This window comes from Lissotriton helveticus, chromosome 11 (assembly GCF_964261635.1).
Source record: "Lissotriton helveticus chromosome 11, aLisHel1.1, whole genome shotgun sequence".
Taxonomy (NCBI): Eukaryota; Metazoa; Chordata; class Amphibia; order Caudata; family Salamandridae; genus Lissotriton; species Lissotriton helveticus.
In genome coordinates, this window is record NC_136072.1 from 1,093,250,730 (window position 1) to 1,093,268,968 (window position 18,239).

Sequence of the window (18,239 nt, forward strand, 5' to 3'; positions counted from 1 at the left end):
AACAAGGGACAATAACTGTATTTCTCCTTGTTTTCCCCTCTTTCTATGTGTAGCACATTCTGCAACACACATAGAAGGGGGAAAACACCAACAATAATTATTTTTGTGCAGGAAGATGTCCCTTCCTGCTCAAAAACAATCATCACTGCAGCGCACACACCCATGCACCATGGTGCAAGTGTACTTGTGTTGGCACTATGCAGCCTATTGTGCGACAGCGCAGAAGAAAGCACAGGGATGCGTCATATTGTAAATACGACTCATCCCTGCACTTTCCCAATGACGCAGCTCAGCACAACAAGATGGCTTGCAGCGCCGCTCTGCGTCATTATCTTGTAAATATACCCCTTAAAATGCAAACTATTCTCAGCACTCTAATAAAAAGCCTTCTAGGCAGACCGCTCACGCGCTATCATCTTCATCCATCACGGTCCTAGCCATGATTTGTACTATAGCTTAAACTCCTCTGTCCCCACAGGTACATTCTGGTCTTAGTCACCCCTAATTTTTTTTTTTATTTGGCAAGGACGTGGGGCCCTTTACTACAGGCCTGGGCTTGATTTTCATAATGGGCTTGCGGTTTCAAAATATTATGAAAACAAATTCATTCATTCTTGAACCTCTACAAAAAAAAAATGTAATGTTTTTTATTGCGCTGCTGCTGGGCTCTTAGCACCTTAGTAAACAAGATGAAAAAACTAATTACATCTTTAGCCTTTATGACCGCAGATCACACAATGAATGTATCTTGATGCTGACAAAAACAGAGTTTGCTTTTGCCCAGTGGTTCTCAGTCTGTCAACATCTAAGCTGTAGCCTTGCACCAGGCACCACATCCGTATTTACTGTATTTTTAAGGTTACACACTGATCTGTGCAGCAGGCGCTCAACCCACTGAGCTATAGGCGACTTAATATGAACACACTGTTACTTATCTAACACCGTCCCCATCGGCCTACTGTTTCTCATTAAGAGGGACTGCCCATTCTAGTGTCCCATGCCTTCTACTGAGAAAGTGGGAATGGGGCATGTTCTCGCTTGGTTACCTTCCTGGAACTTTTACAAAAGTTGTGAGGAAATTTTTAATATGTGATGACTACATTCCAAACATTAAGTAATAACAATCCCTTGATTAGTACATGGAACTCCCAGAAATCTTTCAGGATTCCAGCAGTGCCGTGACGCAGTTCATTGGAATATTATATTAATATTTGGCAAATATAGCACTGAAATTTGCGGAGTGAAACCCCGAAACCGGTCCTAGGATGCTTGAGTCCAGGGTGGACCTGGCCAGGCAGTTCGGGCTTGACTGTTCCCATGGGGCACAGGGTCAAGACTGATTTGCATATGGCTGGGTCCAAACTGGGATGGCATGGTGAGCACAAAAACGACGGATTTAGGACCAGATCTCTGTACTCGGGTAAATGTATGACATTGTTCTGCATTCTGTCCATCTTCAGTTCTTTTTGCATTTGTCACCCCGAGTGGGACGGGTATGCTCAGACGTGGGTCCCGTGCTCTCCATGCGACTGGAATCAAGCTATCCTGGCTGAAGAGGGGTAAAACCCCGAAACCGGTCCTAGGATGCTTGTGTCCAGTCCAAGGCAGACCTGGCCTGGCAGTTCAGGCTGGACTGTTCCCATTAGGCGCAGGGTCAAGACTGATTTGCATATGGCTGGGTCCAAATTGGGATGGCATGGTGAGCAAAAGAACTATGGATTTAGGCCCAGACCTCTGTGAATGTAGGACATTGTTTTGCATTCTGTCCATCAATAGTTCTTTTTCCATGTGTACATCTACACACACGGGTACGAGTGTGCCCATGCGTCAACAGGTCAACATACTATTGGGCATATTTATAAATTTTTTGGGGCGCAAGGGCGATACAAACTCTAGATGAGATTTATCAAGCCACACAAGGCCACCTTGCCAGGCCCTGTGAGGCTTGGTAAGTCTAGGCACAGGGAGAAATCCGGAGTAAAGAAAAAGGCTACAAAAATGTTAAATCAGTGATATCAGGGAGCCCTGCTAATGTCAATCATATGATCACTGAAAACAGGTACTACTTGCTGAGTGCTGTCTATGGACTCGACTTCGAACATCTGTTATGTGGAAAAAGAAACATCATTTGTGGTTGAAGCGTAAGTTGGAAAGCAAGGCGCTCTTCGACATAGAGGAATATTTCATCAGCCAAAATATCATAGAGGTTAAATATGCCTCCTTACAACCTCCATCAAAAAAGAAAAGTATGCTTATGATTGTCATCACTTCTCATGGTTCAGAAACATCATTCGTGGTCGAAGCGTAGGTGGAAAGCAAGGCGCTCTCCGACATAGAGGAATATTTCATCAGCCAAAATATCATCGAGGATAAATATGCCTCCTTACCACCTCCATCAACAAGGAAAAGTATGCTTGTGATTGTCATCCCTACTGATTAATCAGGGCAACAACTATTGCGTCTGCTAGACATTACAGGACAGCCTGCTGCCACTCCTTTAATGACGAGGGCCAAGATACAGGTGAAAAGTCAACTACCTCATCTCTTATTCCATCCCAAAGGTATCAGCTCCAAAAAGGGATGTCCATCTGGCTGGTCCTTCTATATCTGTGGCTCCTCAGAGGCTAAAGTCTTACAAAATATTAATCACTGAAAGCCCCAGAGAGGCTGAAGCTCCCACAATAAGATACCTCCTAAGCTAAAGAGAAAGCACAGTCCTCCTCCTTTACCACCACAAAGGCAGACTGATATGGACACACCTTGTGTCCAGCGCCTGGATACCCTCAAAGGTGACAAGTAGCGCTCTACAAATCTACTGATTGATGGATTGTCCTTATACCAATTCAACATTTTGTACCCCAACCTCTTGACTAGGCTCTCCAGCAGGAGCTCGACTTATTACTTTCCAAGTGGCTCTGGCAAGACGAGTAAACAATTAAATATGTCTCTGAAGATTACACAATCCTCAGTTTTTGTAATTGTTGAGGGCTATAACTAATAGTGCCTAGAACACCCAGTGGCGGTGCAAGGGTGGGGCGAGTTTTGAGGGCAGTGCCCCCCCTCTTACCTGCAGCCATCACGGGGCAGCAAAGTCTGGAATCGATAGCCCCCCACCCTTTTTACATTCAGCAAATGCAGGCTACGTCACTGAGAAGACCTCTACCATCACTAGTGCAAGGTTTTCAGGAAATGTTTCTTACAATTGCTACTTTGAAGTCTGCCAACCAAAGATTTATGAAAATTATATACATTTCCTGAGCCAGACTCGGAGTTCATGAGGGGAGACCTACAGCCTGACTGTTATTGAGTCAGTGGTAAGAAAACAACATGAATCCGCTCCTTCGATGTCCAGGCCTCCAGAAAAGGAAAAGGCTTGATGCCGTGGGCAGGGGAGGCTATGTCGCAGCAGTCCAGGTGATAAGGCATGGGTACTCGAAAACAGTTTTCCAAGAGCCACAAAGTTTGGTCTGCGATGTGACTGAGGGCCGCATTAATGCAAGCAGGGTGGTGGTCCGGTGGGGAGGGGAGCAGTAAGGTGGGTATAGGGGAAGGCAAAGCATATACATTTAGTGGTTGAATTGCACAATGCAAAACCAGAGACTCTGTGTTTATTTCCAGCTTCCCCACTTAACCAAATTGTGTGGTCCTAGCAAGTTGATTTATTTCACTTTCCCTCCTTTTTCGTCATTATGACATATGAGCGGGCCTTTAAATACGTGTCTTCAGGATGTGTGCCGTACAAAAGCTTCTCCTGTGTTTGATTTAATAAACTATAAAGTTGTACATGTATAACAGGAACCCAGAGCAACCCTAAGAGAGCACATAATTACTGATGTGCCTCTTAGTTGACTATTGGTAATGTCAGTGTGTGGGGGAAAATTAATGTTTCTAAATTCATATTTGCTAACTATCACTTTAAAAAACACTTCTCAATGCACTGATATAATCTGATATACTGAGGTGAAATGGTTCTGCATGTTAATGAAATGCACTTTTTGAATTTTGAAGAGACCTCATCATATTTTTAAACTTTTGCTGCAACATGGCTTTGAAAATTAATTCAAATTTGATAACTATCGCTTTAAAAAATACTTCTCAATGCACTAATATAATCTGATATACTGAGGTGAAATGGTTCTGCATGTTAATGAAATACACTTTTTGAATTTTGAAGAGAGCTCATGATATTTTTAAACTTTTGCTGCAACATGGCTTTGAAAATGAAAGTTTTCCCAAAGTTAAGTCGTGCAGAACAATCTAGTTACTTCCTTTCTTTCACTTCAATTAACCTTTAAATAAATGCTTGCCAGTTTATTTAACATCTTTTTAATGTTCGTGCTGAGTCGAATGAGCAGCAGCCCAGTGCTGCTGTTGATCAGTGGGTCGCATGTATAGCTCAGGAGGGCCGCATGCGCCCCCCGGGCCGTACTTTGAGTATCCCTATGTTAAGGCATGGGGCACTGCACCTTTATGAGAATGCTATAAAAGACGCCTGCGGAGATCCATGCAGGGGTCCATGCAGTAAACTCCTAGAGTTGAAAAGCAAGACTTTCAAAAGGTGCTTCTGTGGGTTCTGTAGATTTAGCATTCATAAGTGCCTGGCAATGTTGGCTTTGACATCATCTTACCTACTTGTCAGTACATTATGCACAGCACAGCATAGCAAAAGATAATGAATTCACCATTTGTAAGTGCAGTTGTCTCTGGTGTTTGTGCGGATGAAGAAATGCAGTGGATGAAAGCTGACGCTGAAACACTAAAAGTAGTTGGTTTTGAGCACAAAAATATGTTTTTCAGCTCATAATTTAAATCTAAAGAGATGTTACCAGCAGCAACAAAATCAGCATCTGAGGCATTCATCTAGTTGGAAGGAAGACCAGTGATCCTCAGGCTATGCAGGGAAGACAGACATTGACTTTCTAACTTTCTTTCTACTATGTCGGATGTCTGCCTTAAATCAACTCTATTTCCAACTAATGAAGGCCAAATGGATGCATTTTTGATAGAGCTACAAGAAACATATTTCTATTTCCCAATAACAAAGATGCACAGAGAGTATCTCAGATTTTTGATGGGTAGCAAATACTAGTAGTATGAAGTACTTTCTTTTGGCCTGAAATCAGCTCGCCCTACTTTTTCAAACCTGGTGATGGCAGTAACCGACTACTTGAGGAAGAAGAAATTGTTAATCTATGCATTGAATGGCTGATGCAAATCTAGCTCTCCTGAAAAGGCTTCTCAGAACATCAACACAAAGTTGTTGCTTCTGGTCTGGGGCTCTTGGTCAGCTAGTCTACTTTCGATCCTCTGCAAAGTCTGAATTACCTGAGTGCTACTCTAGATATGCATCACAGAAACAATCTCAGCATCTCAAACAACCTCAACATCTAAAAGCATGCAAAATCTATTTTTAAGGATTGATTGTGTGTTGTGGTTTCATTATCGCAGTTGCCAGGCACCAAAGCAATTTCTTGAAGACCAGTGAAACCAATTAGAAGGACATTGGGAGGACACGTTGCTACTATCTTCAATCTTCACCTGGTGATATCATTGTACCAGCCTGTTTCTAAATATTCCATCCCATTGTATGCTTCCATCACCAATGATTGTTGTGCATGCATTCTTGGCAAAATGGGATGCTAACAATTAAAGGACTCTGGTCACAGAAAGATACCCCATTTCATATCAACCTGTTGGAACTCAGAGCAGTAAACTGAGCCCTAAAGGCTTTTCGTCTCTGACAATGAACAGGTTGGATTCAGACAGACAATACTATAAACATGCACTATATTAGCGTTCAAAGAGGCACTGATCCAGGACTTTGTCCGTGCAAACTCCATTCATTTGTAGGTTCCTGCTGGCCAAAAAATCGAACAATACAGTTTGTGCACTCCTCGGAGTAGAAAATGCTCTATCCAGCAAATAGTTTCTGGATGATGTTCTCAATTAAATCTCGTTCGAGGTTTTGTTTTATCAAGAGCTGTTTCAGAAAATAAAAATAAAAACCAAAGTTCGCTCCAAAGGGCATATTTACAAGGAAAGTGGGGAAGCGTGTCGTTAAGCTTACAAGGCTAACGACACGCTCTGTCACTTTTGAAACGCAGGGCTGCAACATATTTACAAGAATATGATGCAGTCCTACGTTCCCCCCTACGCTGGTGCTAAATTTAGCTGCCTAGCACCAGCGAGGCAACATTACAATCCTGCGTTGAGGGGAGTGATTGTTTATGTGCATGAAGGTGTCCATTCCTGCACATAAACAATCTTTAAATGTCGTTATGTAACTTCTATGTGTGATGCTTAATGCAGCACACATAGGAGTTGCAAATCGTCATTTAAAAAAAATAATTGTTTATGTGGAGGAAGGGGCACCTTCCTGCTCATAAACAATCATTGGCATCATTTTGCATTCTCATATGTGCTGCACAATGCAGCACACATGGAAACAGTAAAAACAAGGTGAAATTAAACATTTCTCCTCGTTGCGCCTGGGTGAGACCAGGATTTTCCTTGTCTTAATTTTGGCGCTGCCTCCTGTTTACAACACCCTTATAAATAGGGGGCAGCGTCAAAATCAATAGGTGTCGGGGTGGAACGCCCACAGCAACACCCGTTGCCCTCCCCGTTCATGCTAAGTACAGCAAGAAAGGGTGCGTTATTTACAAGGCAGCATTAGGCCTAATTAAGTAGCTTAATGCTGCCTTGTAAATAAGGCGAAGCCCCTATCGCCACCACAACGTCTGAAAAAGTGAGGTTGGGTGGCAATAGGGGCTTGTAAATATGCCCTTTAGATTCCAAGAGTTATTGAGAAATGCCATTTGATGAATTAGTTAGGAAACTTTTTTTACGTCAGTATTCCAAAGCAGGGATGATGAGGATAGCACTGGAACAAAAGACAGTGATGGTATACTGGGGAAACATCCTTTACAACGCAACTTTTACCACGCAGTGCCTTTACGACGCAACTTTTACAATGCAAACCATTACAACGCATTGCGCTGGGGGGCGCTCTAGGATAGGGAATAAGTTTAATTTACTATCCAACACCTTCCCTAGTGTCCACGGGGACTGGAGTTGGAATAGTAAATTAAACTATTCACTATCCAGCACCCCAAATCGCTATGCGTTGTAAAGGTTTGCGTTGTAAAAACCGCATTGTAAAGGTATGCGTGGTAAAAGCATGCGTTGTAATGTCATACATCCGTATGCTGCATTGTGTTAGGTCAATTTACCACTATTAACCCGTTGGCCGCTGCCGTCGGCTAACGGTCGTCGCGAGCACTACCTCGGTAGTGCTGCGCACGTCCGTTGGCCGACGCGGCCCCACCCGTTTCTTCGAACGTTCAGCACTGGCGCAGAACGTTCGAAGCAGCCAACGGGTTAAGTCCCTGTGCACGGATGCTGTGTTGTGTGGCAGTGTTTGCATCTGTGGTATCTGTATGTGTGCTGCGCTTTTGGAAGAGCGGTCCATGGTGCCATGCACACATGGTAGACCTGGTCGCAAGACATGCCACTAAGCAGCTCCTTCTGGGATAGGATAAATAGAATTGTCTACCAATATTAGCATTGTTGTCAGCATACATGCAGTTCGCACTTGCTCACCTTTTTTGTTTTTCCCCTCATGTACTCTGTGTCAGCCTCGGTAATTGGACTCAGGTTCCAGCCATTCCTACGCCTGGTTTTTCTGTTTTGCGTTAAAGACTGTGCTCTTTCTATGCTGTGAGAGAAGATCTTTATTGTCCTATGGCTCGTCATCATCCTTCCTCTGGTGGAGTCTGTAAGGAGACTCTATTAATATCTTGTTATTATCCCAATGTCTATCTGAATATTATGCACATACTTAGGTTCTTCCATTTCCTTTTCCTACAAGAGTCCTAATACTAAATTTTGTGCTTGATCAACATTTCTGCCAGCAATGTCTCTTCAACGTTTTGCTGAGCTTTCCCATAAGAATTTCCTCCTGCCAGTTCCTTCTGTCATTACCCCTCTTGCATGTCATCCCCAGTGGTCTATCCTGTAGCAGCCAATTGGTCCTCGACAGGAAGCAGGAGGTGTGGAATTACATCAGAGCATCAGTACTGTAACCTTTGTCCTTAACATCCTTCTGCACATATTGGAAAAACTACACAGAATATTGTTGTGAAAACTGAAACTCATGTCCAGAATACTAAGTGAAACCTGCCATACCAATTTAAGGTCATTGAGCTTGGCAGCATGTTTCTTAAACACACATGCTATGGACATTTGAATATTGCTGAAGTTTGTATGAGCATTTTGAATGAAGCTAAACAACTACCCACTAGACCAGCTCGTGCCTTAATGTGGAAGAGGTTTTGCTTATGGTGTTAACTGCAATCCTATTATTTGCCAAGAAGAAGTGGTATTGCTTTGCCTGTTGTATCTAGCAAAAGTAGGTCTTTAATTCTTCATTTTTGATTAAGGGGTATCTTGTAGTTATTAAAGCCTACAGGAATAGTCAGTCTCAGATTCCTTTCTTCATTATTCTGGTGAATACTTTTTTTTTGGTTTTCAGTAAGATCTATACTCCTGTGAGGAGGCCATCTCCACCTTTGAAACACAATATGGTCTTGGCCAAATTATTGTCTTCTCTTTTTAAGCCTATTGACAAAGTCACACTGCAGCATATGTTTTGGAATGCGACCTTCCTACTGGGGCCACTTCTGTATGTAGGTTTAACAAGATCCAAACTCATGGGAACCATACATTATAAGAGGGTACCCATGAGAACAGAACTTTCATTTCTGCCTAAAGGGGTTTCAGACTTCCATATTAATCAGTCTATTTCTACAGCAGTATTCATTAAAAAAACATCCTCCCCAAAGAAAGAGGTCTTTGCACCCTTAAGATGTTAGACATGTCCTTAGATTCTACCAAGACAGAACCAAAATGATTCCAAATTCTCCACAACGTTTTGTGAATTACAGCCCCATTAGAACTGAGATGCCTATGTTAAAACACTCTATTGCCACATGTATTGTTTTTTGTATGAAGCGTTATAGTAGATTGGCAAATAAGTGTTTCAGGTAAATCAAAAGCTCATTCTATAAGAGGTAAAGCAGCTTCTGCACCTTTACTAAAGAATATCCTTGAAGCCGATATCTGTAAAGCAGCAACATGGCGCTCAATCCAAATATTCACAAAACACTGTTGTGTGGACTAGTATTCCAGAACTAATTCCTACACGTGTAAGTCTTCCTTGAATAATCTCGCTCTTTTTTATTAAATTGAGCTCATCACAGAAAAGCTTGTATCGGTACAAGTTGGATATCAAGGCACACAGATAGCATGTGGAAATTAACAATATCTCGAAGCAGAACATCAATTGGAGCTATATGGGCGGTTTTGCGGCCAAACATTTATTGCATGGCATTCACCCACTCCCCCTCCCTCATTCAAAGCCATGGTTCCCCTCGGTATCAAACCAACTCCGTCAATATCCCCTGTAGGCTTGCCAAGCTCCCCACACCTATGAATAATCTCGTAAACTATTGTTATTGATTGCTATATTTCCTCCATTTTAGTGGTTGTTACCACCTTTAGAAGGGAATGGACCTGATAAACTACACAGACGTTTATGAATATTACCTAAGAGCCTAACTTGTAAGAGGAAGTTATTTATTAACCAGAAAAAGTGAGCCGCCTTGACCTGGAAGACCAAAGGAGCCACTATTCGAAGAGAATGTTTTCTAGATCAAAGTGTGTGATAGTGTGTTGTGTTTTAAGCAATTTGCAAAACCTAATTATGTCAATAGCGGCATCCAAGGAGCAGGGAAGTGAGTTCCAGTCTTATATCTAATCACTGAAAAGGCAACGCCATCAAACTTTGCCTGTAAAAAAAAAAGGAACCAATACCTGATTTGCTGCCTGAGCTTGAAGATGTCTAGCAGGCACCTTGTGGTTATAGGCACCATGCATATAGCTAGTTGGAGAGCCATGTAGGGCATTGCGACAAAAGCACAGAGCCTTAAATAGGTGTCTTATACAGATAGGCAACCAGTTTAATTAGTCAATTTGAGTTGAAATACTAGTTGATCGACGAAGGTTAAGATTTAGATGAGCTAGTGTTTTTTTAATGTGTTGAAGTTTAGCACTTAAAAAAGTAGGCAAATGTTTACAGAGTCACAGTAGTCCAGATATAATAAAATAAATGCCTAGACATTGATCTTCCTGTACCTATCTTGAAAAAGAAAGACGATTTTCCATAGGAGCACATAAGGCAGGATTGGTGGAAGTGCCCTACTTAGTAGCTCACCAACGATGTCACTTAGCATATTAATTTTCAAGGGCTCAAATCTCTATCTTATTGAAGAGAGCTTGTATTTATCAACGTGGCCAATCCAAATGAGATGGATTGTAGAATTACAACCTATTTTTGTAGGATTATGAGCAATTTGAATATGATTGACATAATATTCAGTACGGGAATGCTAAGATGTTTTTTGTACTCCAGTAATGCTCTGGTGTAAATATATTTACATTGAGCAGAGTAAGAGGCAGACCACCTATGCTCAATAATTTTACAATGTCTCTTAGCTTCAGCCAGATAGGGCCTATACCATGGCGTAGATGGATTTTATCTGTAAGATTTCCTGCCCTTTAGTGGAATGGAGACATCTTAAGCTGCTGATGCAAGTATTTTAAAGACTCAGAAGCTGAATTCTGTATTGTGTAAATCTTTTTTTTAAGTTTAAAAAGCTTTATTGAATAGATTAATACAACGTAAAACATCAGTACAATGGCAAAGAAAAATACAACAAGAAAATATGAGAAAAAAATTATTGGAAACAATGCAAATGGAAAATTAAACCCCAGAAAGGGGTACAAAATATACCAATGAGAAATGCTTTTATAACCTTTCAATGTTGGGGGGGAAAAAGAAAAATGGAAGGGGGAAGGGGATGAGTAAAAGGGAAAGAGAAGGGAAGGAAGTGCAAAAGGGAAAACATCATCACATAACAAAATCAGGCGAGAACAAGGATAAAAAAAGTAATATAAGGTGATCATGGGGAATGTCTAGACAAAAACTCTGTTAAAGGGGACCATAATAAATCACGTTTTATCAATAGAGGGATTGACGAAGCACATGCACGATCTAATCTATGATGCTGACAGAGTAGATTCCACCAAGCATTATAAACAACATTCGTAGTATCTTTCCAATTAGCAGTAATAATTTGAAGAGAAATAGCAATAGAAAGGTCGATGAATTTACGTGTATGATGCGGAACATCCCAGATTGGAGCTAATCCACCCAAAAAAACAGTAGCAAAATCAAAAGGAACAACAGTGGACAAAACTTTGTTAAGTGTGGACCAAACATTGGACCACAGTAATTTAACTCTAGGGCAGAGAAAAAACATATGAAACAAGTCACTAGTAGAACAAGAACAAGACCAGCACTTTTTGGAGTCAATTAGTTTGAATTTATACAGGTCATTGGGGGTGTAGTTAGAGTCTGTTATAAAAAAGTAAAAGATCTGTGTGGTGCTAGCAGAACGAGAAACAGAGTGAATTTTAGACCAAATGGAGTCCCAAGTGAGCGAGGAAAAGGTGTGACCGAGGTCTGACTCCCACATAAGTTTAAGTTTGGTTTTGGGCCTGTCAGTGGGAAAGGGAGATAGTAACTTATAAATAGCCGAGGCTTTGAAAGGGATATGGAAGTTGGGTGGAGAGGTAAGAAGAGGGGGAGAAGGGGAGGAAGGGACATCCTGCAAAATAATAGAGGATAATGTAGGGAGAAGTGTGTGAAAGTGCGAGAAATATTTAGTGGAAATACCAAAGGAGTCCCGGAGTTCCTGAAAGGTTAGTAAAGAGCCATTAGAAAGGAGTTGCCTATAAGTAAAAATTCCTTTATCGATCCGTTCCTTCCAGAAAAGTGCCCGATTGCGAAGTTTGAGAGATTTGTTGTACCAGAGTGGAGTGTCGAAATGAAGATCAGAGGACGAAGAGAAGGAGCGAAAAAGAGCAAGTGTTAGGGCTTTAGAGTGTTTAAAGATAGGAGAAACAAACGTTTGAGGTGGCTGGGTGAGGTTGGTAGCAGTAAGGAAAGAGAAGGGGAGAAGTTGAGCTAATTCCAAAGAGCTCCAAGCCGTTGTAGGTGGGGAGGATGAATCCAGAAGAAAGGGCCAAATCTGTTTGAGGGAAAAGGCAGAGTGAAAGCGTGAAATATTGGGGAAGTTAACAGCGCCAAGATGTTTAGGTTGTTGGAGGCGAAGCAGAGAGACCCTAGCTTTACGCTTGTTCCATAGGAATTTAGTGAAGAGACAATTGATGGATTTGAAAAAGAAATGGGGGAGAGAGATAGGAAGCATAGAAAGACAAAAGTTGACTATAGGAAGGAGCATCATTTTGATAGTTGAAAGACGACCCCACCAGGAAAGGAAAAGGGGAGACCAACGTTTTATAAGAGAGGAGAGTTTTTTAAGGATGTCAGAATGGTTGACTTTAATAGTTTCTCTAATGGTGTTAGCGTATAAAACACCAAGACATTTAATATAACCAGGATTCCACTGGAAACCGGAGCCAAGAAACATGTGAGGGAGGCAATACTTGTTGAGAGGAAGGACCTCCGACTTCTCGATATTCAACTTATAACCAGAGACAGAAGAATAATCCCGTAATAAGGAAAAAAAAGCAGGAAGGGCAACGGCAGGGTTTGAAATATAAAGCAAAATGTCATCTGCATAAGCAGTGAATTTAATTTCCATGTCCTTATGAATAAAACCAGAATAGGAAGGAGATTGTCGAATTTTCTCAAGAAAAGGTTCCAATGGCAAAATAAAAAGGAGAGGGGATAGCGGACAACCTTGTCTGGTGCCTCTGTGAAGGGGAAAGTAAACAGATTGAGAACCATTAACCCAGATAGAAGTAGAGGGACCAGAATAAAGTAATTTAATATATTTGAGGATAGTGGGGCTAAAACCATGCCAACGGAGTGCACCAAACATAAAATCCCAATTAACACGGTTGAATGCTTTCTCAGCATCTAGGGTAACAGCCGCTATTGGAGTATCCATTTTGGCAGAAAGGTGAATAATATTGAGAAGGGTCCTCGAATTATCAGTTATAGACCTGCCTTTGACAAATCCGGATTGATAAATATTGACTAAATCGGCAATAATCGAGTTGATACGTAGAGCTAAAAGTTTTGCGTATATTTTACAATCGGTGTTGATAAGGGAAATGGGTCTATAGTTTTTGCACAGGGAAGGATCTTTATCTTTTTTGGGGAGAAGGACAAGCATAGCCTGTGTAAAGGAGCCTTTGGATTCACCGGTAGTAAGAAAATGATTAATTAAATTGAGCAAATAAGGAACCAAAACAGTTTTGAAGTGGAGAAAGAATCGTACTGTAAAGCCGTCTGGACCAGGCGTCTTATCTTTGGAGAGAAGAGAAAGAGCCGTAAGAATCTCTTTTTCTGAGATTGGGGCATCAAGGGAAGAGAAGTCTACAAGAGGGGCAGAAGGTTTGGGGATAGAGTGAAAGAAGGAATCTATTTGTGCAGCAGAGGGATTGGACTCAGGCGTGTAGAGGGTAGAGTAGTATTGTACAAAACAATCAAGAATTTTGGCATCAGAGGATTGGAGAGAGCCCTGCGGATCCTTGATCGTAACAATTTTAGATTTTTGTTTTTTGATTTTGAGGTAATTCGCCAGAGCCCTACCAGCCTTGTTGCGACCACCATAGATTTTGGCATTATATTGGAGAAGCTGATTAGAAGCAGAATCCCAAGAGTGTTTATTAAATTGTATTTTTGCTTTAATAAGAGAAGACAGTGAGTCAGGAGAGTTGGTGCTAAAATAAAGGCTCCTTAATGCGTTTAAGAAAAGAGGATGCCTGAGCAAACGCCTTCTTCTCTTTACGTGATACAAAATCAATAATACAACCACGAGCAGCGCCTTGAAGGCATCCCAAATAAAGTGGAAATCAGAAGAGGTATTTAAGTTGTTAGTAAATAAATCTTCCATAAACTGTGTGAAATGATCAGTGAAGGTGGGAGCAAGTAAAAGTGAATTGTTAAAGCGCCATCGACGGGTCTTGGGAATAGGGGAGGTGTAGTCCATATCCAAAATAATGGGGGCATGGTCGGAGTTGAGGATAGAGCCTATTTCAGAGTTGGCCATAAATTGGAAAGCATGATGGGAGAGAAAGATATAATCAATTCGGGAATGGGAAGCATGCACAGGAGAAAAAAAGGAAAATTCCAGAGAGTCAGGGTGAGAAATTCTCCATGAATCTATTAAGCCTCTGGAGGAAATGGATCTGTGGAAGGATTTTTGCATTTTATTAGGAACATAACGTGCTTGGGATTTGCGATCTAGGAAAGGGTCCATCAGTTGATTACAATCCTCCCCTACAATCATATCTTCAGTACCATTGGAGGAGAGAAGGGAAGAAAAATCATTCCAAAATGACGGGTCAATGCCATTGGGACCGTAAACATTGCAAAGGGAAAGATGAACATCATTAACAGTACAATCCAGAAGCAACCACCTACCATTAGAATCAGCAGTTTCTTTGTGTATTTGAACAGACAAGGATTTGTGGAATAAAATAACAACACTATTTTTACGCTTGACAGCCGGGGAACAGAAAACTTCCCCAACCCATTGCCTGCATAACATAGACAACTCTTGTGTAGAAAGATGCGTCTCTTGCAAAAAGGCGATTTGACATTGTAAACGGGCAAGGTGAGACAAAATACGTTGTTTCTTAATAGGGTTGCGGAGACCCTTAACATTCCAAGAAATGAGTCGAAAACCTTTCATTGGAAGAGAATAGAAAAGGAGTAGCGAATAAGAATATAGCAGGTATGAAGAGAAAACAGGAGAGAAGATAAAAGAAGGTATCTAATACCAAGCCTGGTGAAGTGAAAGAAGAAGAGAAGTAAACAGCAATGATTATGAAAGAGAGAGAGCGAAGAGAGACAATGCATTACCGCCACAACAAGTTGTAGAGGGAGAGACAAAGTGGAAAAGGAGAAAAGAAAAAAAAAGCCAGAACCACAGTACAAAATGAGAGAAAGGATGAATATCAGGGAAAAGATGAATGAAGCAGAAAGGCATGAAAGAAGCCGAAAAATAAAAAAAAGGAAAAGAGAGGGTAGTGAGAAGGAAGGAAAGTGGGAGCCGAACGCTACCCTAAAGGAGACAGTAGAAAGAAGGATGGCAAAAGAAACCGGAACGGTTCCAGCCATACAGAACAATTAACGAAAAAAACAATGAAGTGAGAGCGGGAGCAACAAGAAAAGACGACCGCACAAGAGGGAAAATGTCGAAAACACGGTCCGAGGAGCATGAAAAAAAGATAGACAAAAGGAAGTAAGGGGAAATAACAAATAGAACCTGGGACCGAGCACGACAATAAAAACCAATGAAGGAAACTTACCGAACAGTTATGCAAGGACAGCAGCGAACTGGGATAACGGAAACGAACAACAGCACAATACGATGGACGTACCTAGAAAACGAACCTAGAAAACAGCAAAATCAAAAAATGAAATAATATGAAGTGAAACAACAAGTCATCATATTAATAAACAATAGACGAAGTACAGAGAAGGAGACATGACAAAGTTAAGAACTTCTTTGTTCCATGGAATCTTCTCTGTGGGAATGGATGAATCTGCGGAGATCAGCCGGATCCTCGAAGCTAAAAGACCTTTCCTTGTATGTGACCTTGAAGAAACAGGGATGAATAAGTCCGTATTTGGCGTTCATGGAGCGAAGCGTGGGCCGCATATCCAGAAATTCCTTTCGACGCGTTGCAGTCTGTTTGGAGACATCCTGAGAGAAAAAAAGTTTATGGCCTGACTAAAGTAATTGCTTGTGTTGTTTGGCTGAATGTAAAATACCCATAAGGTCGGAATAAAGAAGAAAATAAGCAATGATGCCTCTAGGCTTTGATGGAGAAGAGGAGTTTTTAGGGCCAAGACGGTGCGCCCTTTGAATATTCACATCCACATGTTTAGGCAACCCAACTTTTGGTAGGACCTGTGTCTTCAAAAATAGGATGATGTCGAATCCTTCCGAATTCTCCGGAACACCATAAATGCGCAGGTTATTGCGCCTATTTCGATTTTCCAAGTCCTCGGTCGTTTTCTTGAGTACTTGAACCTCCTTGGCGAGGCTATCCATCCTGACAGCAACATCCTGAGCATCGCTGATTTTTTGTTCTACTTCGGTGACCCTTTTATCAACATTGGACCACTTATCCTCCAACCTCTGCAGGGTAGCAGTAGTATCCGCAATAAAAGGACGGATTAGACGAAGTTCCTCCATGAGGTCCTCCAGGGTGACTGGAGATGGAGATTTAGAAGGAGATGGAGGGTCCTTCTTGAGACGTTTGCCTGTAGGTGTTGGATCCTTGCGTGAGGAAGAAGCTGCGTTAGAGGCTTTAGCACTGTGCACCTGCTCCATGTTGGCGGAGTTAGGAAAACCAGCGTGAAGCAAAGGACAAGGCAGCTTAACGTGAGGTGAGGGCTGATAATTTCCAAGGGGAACGGGCAAAAAGTGGAGACAGAAAAACCCCAAGAAGGAACAATACGCATCTGTGGCAGAGAATAGCGCAAAAATTAAGTAATGGAGGTCCCCGGAGAAACCAAAAGCAGACAGTTCACCAAGTAGGCCAAGCGCTGAGGTAAAGATGAGAGGCAGGAAACAGACGACAAAAAAGAATGCAGGAAAGCCTCAGAGTGCCACAAAAAAATGTCAAATGCCTCTTAGTTCCAATATAGTAGGATATAACACAGTCATGAGGCCATATTCTACATATAGAAGCAGTAGAAGGTTGTTTGAAAAAAACGAAGAAAAAACAAAAAACAAAATGGCGGCCGTATCCAAGGTAGCGACATTTATGCAAAATTCGATCCCAAATATTGCATGGTCGCGTTCAGAGACATACCCATGTGCTGGGGGGCAATTCCGACATTCAAATCAGCCGTTTCCGCCCAGAAACACTGTCTGGAAGCGGGTCCTCCGTAATTGAAGCGCCGCCGAAATCGCGGAGCTCAGGGGGGAGCAGCCATCTTGTCCGCCGCGTCACGCGCCCTCCTGTATTGTGTAAATCTTTATTTGAGCTCAAACAAGTCCCCATCTCCCTGGCTATATTTCTAAAATGTGAGGAAAGTTTTACAGCAGGGATCTAGGGGCAGATTTAGAAGGACTGGCGCATCCTTGCATATTAGCAGGGATGCACCAGTAAAGATGCAACCCATAGGAATACCCTTGCGCCACCACAGATGCGTCGCATTTAAAATGTGGCGCACCGTGGCACAAGGATAGTCAGATGTGTGTCGCATCTTCTGTTGTAAGGGCAGGCCATTGCTAGAGTCGTGTCGCAAGCGCAATGCAACTCCAGCGATGCTCAAGGGCGGCCTATACCTTTTGTGCTGTTTCACTCCTTACGCCTGCTTGAAGCAGGCGTAAGGCTTTGACGCAGCGGGTTCGTTAAAGTGACTCCATGAAATCGTGTAGATTTTACTGCGTCACTTTTACGAAGCTTCCTTGCGACGGAACGCCCACCCTGCACACATTATACCTGACGCAGGCATAATGTGCCTCAGGGCTTTACAACATTGTAAATATGTTGCATAGTGGTGCATTGTTTACGACGATGCTGCGTCACAGAAGTGACGCAACAGTGTCGTAAAGATGTCGCAAGGGGCTTGTACATCTTACCCCTCGTTTCCCCATCAAAAAGAACTGAAGCTGTGGAGCAACTGTCTGTACAAGCCATGTGGGAAGATGGACGCTGCTGGCTTCTTACAGGAGCATCATTTATTCTGTTCAGTTTCTTACATATTTTCTGATTATATTTGAGAGACAGTGTTAGGATTGATGCTGGAATATTAATTTGTTTTACAATTGGCTTAAATGGAATTCCAGTATTTACAAATTTAATCCAGATTCCTACGAGGCAGAACTACCATTAAAAGAAAGCACCTTTTCCATAAAATTTGAGTGGCCTGTTTCTAGAAATGTATATAAACAGATGCAGATAAACCCCAAGTAAACATTGTTGGCATAAGCAATTAGGCCATTAGGCCATGAGTATTTATTTAAGAGTCCCTTAATTAGGACTAATGTCGATTAAGACGATGCAGTCAATTAATTGGGAGTTGCAGAACACAGTGGTGTTACTTCAAATAATTAGTTTTCATGGGTTTTATGATCTAATGGAGAAAAAAAAAAGGTACCAGAATTGGGAGAAAAATTAAT

At 41.8% G+C, this 18,239-nt stretch overlaps 1 protein-coding gene across 1 annotated transcript in view; it reads left to right on the top strand.

Annotated features, from left to right (window-relative positions):
• LOC144790939 (serotransferrin-2-like) overlaps positions 1-18,239 on the top strand; it is a 293,556-nt gene that overhangs the window by 245,341 nt on the left and 29,976 nt on the right. The window lies entirely within an intron of this gene.